The 8,252-nt window shown below is 34.7% G+C and overlaps 1 protein-coding gene across 4 annotated transcripts in view; it reads right to left on the bottom strand.

Annotated features, from left to right (window-relative positions):
- The window catches only part of LOC117121776 (popeye domain-containing protein 2-like), a 29,915-nt gene extending 26,251 nt beyond the window's left edge, over positions 1-3,664 (bottom strand). For 3 of the 4 annotated variants that reach the window (XM_033267085.1, XM_033267086.1, XM_033267087.1), the window contains exon 1: positions 3,212-3,451. The gene's annotated coding sequence lies outside the window, so the exon portion shown is untranslated. Of the gene's footprint in view, positions 1-3,211; positions 3,452-3,649 lie in introns of those variants that run through there. The other variant, XM_033267084.1, reaches the window with a different exon arrangement.
- Positions 3,665-8,252: the final 4,588 nt, after the last annotated feature.

Raw genomic sequence — 8,252 nt, 5'->3', positions numbered from 1 at the left:
CGTGGAAGACACGTTTTCAATTATATTTTAGCAAGGAAGTACAGCATTGATTGTATGAACATCATGGAATAAAGTTTACATCTATTACGTCAAAGAGATAATACAGGTAAAATTTATGCACAGTTTGACACTAATCATGTTTGTTATAGGCTACGTATAACGTATTACGCCTGATTCTGAGCAGACACTAACTCGCGTTCACCTAAGGAAGATTAATTATCTAGAAATACGCAGACCCATAAAGAAAAGGCAACGTGCAAAGCTGTAACTTGGAAACTCAGAAATTTAGTAGGCTTGCGTTGCAGATTTACAGCAAGTGTTTACGTCTGAAATTTACAACGCGCTTATAATTGCAGTGGTCTGCGATTATTGATCCTTGCACACTAAATAAAAACGCAGTGACGTCACATACAGTCATAAAGTGGCATCATCTCGATGAGCCCGTGTTTATTCGGCTGGATTGGCTGGATTGCTCATTGGCCAATCATTCAGTGGTGGCGCCAGGGGGGGGGGGAAACCCCCCCCCCCCCCCCCCCCCCCGTCGGGAAAGACGATAAATTTTGTCGGGGAACAAATAAATAAAAAAATATTTACAGGTAATATTCGTTTAGCCACCATATTGTTTGTGTTAACTTTTCATCACAACGACAACAACAATAATAATAATAATAATAATAATAATAATAATAATAATAATAATAATTCAATAAGACTAATTAAAAATAATTTGCGTTCTGTAATGACAAATGCTCATTTAGATAGCCTCATGATGGTTGGAATACATCGTGATGTGAAGCAACCTCGACCATGACAGCGTGGTTGAAAGATTTCATGCAAAATTTCCAAAATATAGAATTTTACTTAAGAATGAGGATTTGAAAATAAATTATATGGTTACATTGCATACTCTTTGTTTCTTGCTTTATTCAAAATGTTTTGGTTTTGGAAGCTGATTTCAACATTAGAAAGCATAGCCTACATGACGTCATATTATAGTAACTCGATGCCTATCAAATAAGTAATAAAAATTCGCCATAATTCATCAAATATCCGTGGCTTCCAGGGGGCTTCGCCCGCCGGGGGACCTAGGCGGCCCCTGGCCCCCAGCCAAGTGAGACTCGATTCGCTCCACTAGCCCCCCCCCCGTCGGGGCCTTTAGCCCCTCCGTCGGGCAGGTCCTGGCGCCACCACTGCCATCATTATACAGGAAAAAAAATGTGAAGAAAAGCCACCGACGCCATGCAAGAGCCACTGAGAGGTACAGTGTAGACAAGCTTTTCATGGAATTTGTTTAAATTATTGTTAAAAATAACGATTCTTGCAATACTTATTAATAAAAAAAATATGATTTTTTTTTTACATCCTCTAACTTTTTGCAGTTTCCGCTGTTGGTGGTCCTAATGTTTTTGCTTTGTGATGACGTATTCGTTACGTTTTAGGTAGGCTCCCCAACATGGCACTAGTGGCTTTACTAAAACCAGCCAATGAACACTCCTACTGTAGCTATTATTATTACATTTTTGTACCGCAATATTTCATGTCTAATTTAATATACTTTTTGTACAATTTGACAATTATTATGTTTGATGAATGTCAATAAAGGAAAGTTGTAAAGTTAAAGTAGAGATCAGTGGTAGCATTAACTCCTTCCGCCAAAAATCGAGGCTCGTATAGGTATTTAGCCCTGTCTGCCTATCTGACTGTTAAAAGGATTGCACAAAAACTGGAATGGGTGATCATAAAATTAGTGGAATAGGACATAATAATTTAAGAAAGAGATGAGAGCAACATAATTAATGAACTGACAAAGGCGAAAGGGTCTAGCAAAGCCCCTGTTCAATGACGGGAATCGTGATGTCACAAGACCAGATGACATCAGCGTAGGCGCTAAAAAGTTATCTTGTGTTTCAAAGTTTACGAATTATAGGTCTATAACACAATTAACATCCGGGAGAGATGAATCTTCATCAAACTATAAAAAATATTTGATTAACTTTTAGGAAGACAAGATCAAGGTCATAGAAATTCGAATTTTCCTCGAATATAAAAGAAAAATAACGGAATCGCCAATACACGACTGCTCTAGTTTTAGTGATAGGCCTAATAGTAGTCGCGTAATTATAATATGATAAGTACGCATTTATTGAAACGTGAGATGTAGGCCTATGCACTAGGGTTTTACTGTGATCTGCCATAATTTAACCTAGTCAATGGCAGCTTACAATCCTTGCTATATTGTGTGAATGGATTAGCTTAATATTAGTATTCACCGTAGACAGTCCCCTAAACTACAACTCAAGTCGATACAATCATGTGTTCACATTATGTCTCCTGATAGCAGGCCTTTGGCTTACACTACTTTCTCTTTTGTTAGTAGTCGAACATATAGATAATTAGCAAGCCCAACATCACCGCCTAAGTGCTGTATAATCAAATCCAAAAGCATGATTAAACAGTGACCATGGAATAAGCGCGCAAATTATAATACGTTAATGAAATTCGACATTCTATTTACGATTATAGACAAAAAGTGAATGTGAATTGAATAAATAGGTATACGTAAGTCGTTTATTATGACGGAACAACACTAGTTACGATATATATATACTGTCTCTTATACACATCTAGATGTGTATAAGAGACAGATACACATATATATGCGATGTCATAGGCCTACATTGAGTGTACCGAAAATGGATAAACAAAATCAGCATATATAGGTCGATATAGGCGGGCCTATCGGACTATTCCGGGGGAGGCTAAGATTATATCATATTTAATGTAATCGGCACGGCGCATGTATGCATGAATGTATGCCAATATAGAGTATAATATACAAACATATAGAGCTAAACAATGCTACTCTGTAGTAATACTATTGACTGCAGTACTATTCTACGAATACTAGGCCTACGTAATGCTATAAAGTAGGCCTATAGTCAGTGGCGTATCAAGTGCGCTAGGGGGGGGGGGTGTTGTTCACACGTCTCCCAAAAATATTAGCGTTAGTAGGTGTATTCCATGTTTACTGAAATTAAGGTCTGCTATAGCCATTACATTGTCGGTCCCTAGTAGTGTAGACATTACAAAGCAATGTCCTTTCGAAAATAAACTAATGTATCAAATAGAGTTGCGGTTAATTTTTGCAACAACCTAACACAAATCATCGAAAAACACTGAGTAAATTATTTTCCCCTCTTAAATATCTTACCTGACATGTGGCGATGAAGCGACCGTCTGCCGAAACGCGAACATCAAACACGCTCGTGTTGGCCAATGGGTGAACGGGTTTGCGTTCACTTAGCTTTTGGTGCGTTAGGCTTGGAGAGTCACTCGGAACAGCTATCGAATCATGTAAACGCTATTCGTAACATAAGACAGATATGCAAGCTATGCTTTACAGTTGAGGCTCGCTTTTGGTATCCACGGTATTTCTGCAGCAACGGGGGCCCTGAGAGGTCAGGCAATAGTGAGATGATAAATATTAATACTGACTGTTCACATACATTTGCACAAACGCGGTTTCGCCATGGTTTTACCAACCTTTCTCCAAGTAAAAATGTTGATATGGAAAATATAATCGATATTTTTTCAATATAACAATATTGAATTTTTACTGGTTTTTAGAATACATTAATAGCATACTTACCTTAGCTCTATAATATGCATATGCCTATCAAACCCTGGGAGATACGTGGAACACGCGCAAAACAATACATTATTATATTCCGTTTATGACGGAAATACAACGAGAACAACAGTGAGTGATACAGAATAGGTGTTGTGGGCGATAAAATTCGGCCAGTTTGAATAATAATAGTCATGATCAAGTACAGTATAAGTATATGTAAGGACATAAACGTTCTACATTAATAGTCAAGACTGTCGAGTGATAGGTGAGTTGTCGTACAGGTACATAAATTGGCCTCGTCTCGCTCTCCGTGACGTGAACAAGTGTTAAGTTGGAAAAATCATCTGTTTCGGGAAAGACGTCTCTATTCCCAACACACACATACACACACACACACACACACAAATAATCCAAAATGTTATTATAAATCTATTTTCAGCAGAGAAGTGATAATTTTGAAGGGCCAATACATTTCCTTGTAAAGGTCTGTGTATTTTATATTTAGGTGAAGGAATCATGAGAGGGTGTGAAAATGTTTCTTCCATTGCACTAGGCCTTTTTCACTTCAACAACTGAGAAAATATATTTTAAAAAAATCTCAATTCAGAATACGTTCGTATTAAAGACGCAGTTCCTTTGCCACAATTTAAGATTTTGTTTTAAAATCCATGATTTTATTTTCCATTAAAATAATGCACAAAATATTAACTAGCGTAAACAGGTCTGGTGTGGTTTACTGTAGGACTTTTCAACAATTTTACTTAAATCAAAGTATGTAAATTCATGAAGAATTTTTATTATCCTCCTCAACATCCTAAATAATAACCACATTATCATTTTCATTAGCATCGTCGCCACCATTTTCATCATTATCATCATCATCGCCAATGTCGTCGTCTACTGCCATCATTATCATTATAATCATCATCTACCATCATCATCATTATTATAATTTAGCTTCATTATTATTGTTTGTTGTTGAATGAATAATAACTAACATATTTTTAGGATATTGATACCTAATATTAGGATTTAATGGCTATAGACTAATATATCAATTCACAATACTGTATCTTTATTTGTGTGTCAAAATAACACCAGCATAATTGCATTTTAGTCAATAGGCCTAAACAAATTTTAGTATTACGATATTATTTTGTAAAACTCATGGTAAATATAGTCTATTACCAACTTTCATTGTATTAATTGCGGTTGGCGACTTGTCTTATCAAAATAAATTGTAATTTTAAATAAGTCGTTTGCCAGTGTGTAATGACAATGAGCTACTGTGCCACAAATTGAATATCATCGTGCAAAACATATAGGCTATTAGAAAGCTCTTATTGCATCATCCTACGTCTTTGGCGTGTTGCGTTAATGTATCACAATTATTTATCATGCTTTCATTTAAAGTTCAATATTGCTTGAAAATGTCACATTAAACATACATAGTCTTCGCAATTTACCCATCAATGTTCTAGTGTGAATCTCAGGGGAAAAAATTGCGAATAATAGAATTATTCGACCAGTCGTTTTCCGCTATAACCACACACCTGTCTACTTTCCACCAAATCATAATGAAAAACAGAAACTGTGCATGTACTTCATATTGTACATGTTTGTACAGCTTTCACAACCTCTAGTCTGTTCTAATAATATGTATTGTATTAATTACAGCCCCGTAAAAATAGTAGAAACTTTCGTCGTCCATTAAAATTTTTCAAATGGATTCCTGTTGTAGGCCTCTTATCAGACGACTTTTGACGCATAAACAATCATGTTTTTATATTGAAACAAAACATCAAAACAGAATCCAGTTATTGCTTAGGAGACACATGATTAGGTGGTACAACGTCCCAATACATTTTTAAGAGATCTACGATAAACCTTGAAAATGTATGAAAAATACCATTGTAGTTTACGAAAAAAACCTACAAGCAGCGTTCAGTATGGGTTTTTAATAAAAAAATGTTTTCATTCAGTTTTTGAATTCTGTTAGCCTACAATTATTTTTTGACTTCATTGTGGGTAAATATTGTAATTTATGTTTTCTGAAATTTAATCTAAATTATATTAACGCAAATGTTGTGGCTAAACCAACCAATCGGCCATATTCTTTTGGCCACGTGCATAACTTAACGCTGATTAACGCATTCTGGTTATGTTAATGTTCGTTGTCAACGAAGTCTATTTTTACGGACCAGTCAAATGAAAATAAAAGTCAACGAAAATTTGTACTCAACGAAATGAACCAGTCGAATAAGCCCAATGACTTAAGAACTCGCGAACGTTTGCCGCAGAGGGCGCTATATAAAAAATAAGGTTTTTAGGTGATTAGCGATATACACATATTAAAAACAAAATCAGTTTTTGAGGTAATTGTTTTCTACTTTTCAATTAATAACTAATAACTTATTACTTATCGAAATATTAATAATGTTTAGTATACAAATTACACCAATGTTGCTGCATAGCACCGGGATATTTTATTCAGTTGGATGAAAAGAGTTTCTTTAGGTGGGATTCGATACCAATTGTCTTTATAAGGCTATCTTTATTATCAAATTAAATACAACCATTACACATAAAATGTAATCATTACATTTTGTTTATTAATTGCAAAACAAAACAAAAAAAATCCCTACACAAAATGAAAGAGAAAGACACAATCATGTAAAATGCAATTAACAATAAAAACATGTTTACATAAATAAAATGCTTTAACATATTGAATGAAATGTCTATCTTTAGGAATATTTTAATCATTGTACGAGTGATAAATTGTGTAATTTATGTAATTATATTAATAGACCATGTAAATCATGTATTACTAATTACCCCCGCACTGATGTAGGGGGATGCCTGAAAACGTTTAGTTTCTCCACGTAAAGTTATGGCAACATTACACTTCTGCTTTATGCATTTCATTATGTAAGTGAAGCCGTACAGCCACACATTCTTCATTTATATATTTTATTTATTTATTCACCAAAACGACAGCGGACACAAATCCGTCACTTACAGTATGGTTAACAAAGGACGAGACGACGGAAACAGAAACACAAACAAAATTAATTTTAACTAATCACGCCTAAAACGCTACGACGGAAAATGTGCAGATTGGAGTTAAATAAATCTAAAGACGGATAGTCCTGAACTAACTTGTTATACGAGGAACTTAATCTACTAATAAACCCGTTTTTTTTAAAATATTGACTCTACTTAAAGGAACGTAAAGAACATCATTATTTCTTAAGTAAAATAGGCCTTTGAATTATTTTGGAACCTTATATGTAAAAGAAATATTTAATTATGTAATTTGGGATTTCCATTTACAAGCTATGCTTCAGGAATTTCCAATTTTCTTTGACCTTTAAAAATGTTGTACATTTATATTTTTCGTAAATTGTTATGCTCAAAGGAAATAAATATTTTTGTCATTGTCATTGTCATTATTATTATTTATTATTATTATTATTATTATTATTATTACTATCATTATTATTTTTATTATTATTATTATATTTTGCATACAGTTCAACATATATTGTTCTTCTACTTGATATTGAACTTTTTGTGAAAGGCAAAATAGGATGAATTTCTGAAAAAAGAAACATAGAAAAAAAATTGTTAAAAATGATAAAAGACGATTAAACAGGGTGCTATATTGAGTATGCGTGCTTCTGTATTCTATTCTATGCCTCTGCCATCATAGTAAAAAAAAATAGGCCTAACCCTAAATTACTCACAAAAGTTGATATAATGTCACTTGTCATCTTAAAGTAATATTATTTACTAATATAACGTGTTTTTATATTCAATAAATACTGTAGTTGAGTTCATTCTTTCATGACAAAATGCAGTTGAGTGTTTTTCTTATATGTGATTGACCCGGTAAGACATGAAAAAAAAATAATGTGACATATTGCATATTATATAGAGTAATTAAAAACACAAGGTCTAATAAACAGTACTAATAAAACCTCTAAAATCGTGTGAAAATAAGAATTTAATTATTTACGCATGGAGAGAGCGAAGACAATAACACGTTTTTTTTTATTATCTCAGAACTTTGTTAAATGCAGTTAAGTGAGTATTTCATTACTGGGCAGACTGTTCCTCCCCCCCCCCCTCCATCGGGGAGAAAGACTACAATTCGTTGGGGAGCAAAAATATGTGTTGTATGTACATATTAGTAGACTCTTAAATCGACTAAATAAGTCTTTGAAACCCCTAAATTGTCTTATTTTTCGGGGGTTCACCCCCCCCCCCCGGTTCCCCCCCCCCCCCGGAACTTTTTCGATATATTTTGAGCGACGCCCGAACCCCGAAGACGCCCACTTTTTCGTCGGGGACGTCGGACCATACCTGGAAAATGCCCTGAGTGAACCAACAAAGGCAAAAAAAAATGAGCTATCTGTTGAAGGACTCGCGCATGAAACTGCCTATGCGTACTGTCAAACATTTTCGGTTCTCGCGAATTTATCTTTCGTCACGTCTAAAATCTTTTCTGTGTCATGGCAACAGTATTTTTTAGTATTAAGCGGCACTAAGCCCTCGGGACTCTAGGGCTTATTCTCGGCCCCAGTCAAATCTTAAGGCTTTTCCCACCTAACCCCCC

Source organism: Anneissia japonica, unplaced genomic scaffold (assembly GCF_011630105.1).
Source record: "Anneissia japonica isolate Jap-2015-1 unplaced genomic scaffold, ASM1163010v1 scaffold3436_len560460_cov161, whole genome shotgun sequence".
In the NCBI taxonomy this organism is placed as follows: Eukaryota; Metazoa; Echinodermata; class Crinoidea; order Comatulida; family Comatulidae; genus Anneissia; species Anneissia japonica.
The sequence above is the reverse complement of the archived record's forward strand: the minus strand, read 5'-3'. Positions and strand labels throughout refer to the sequence as shown.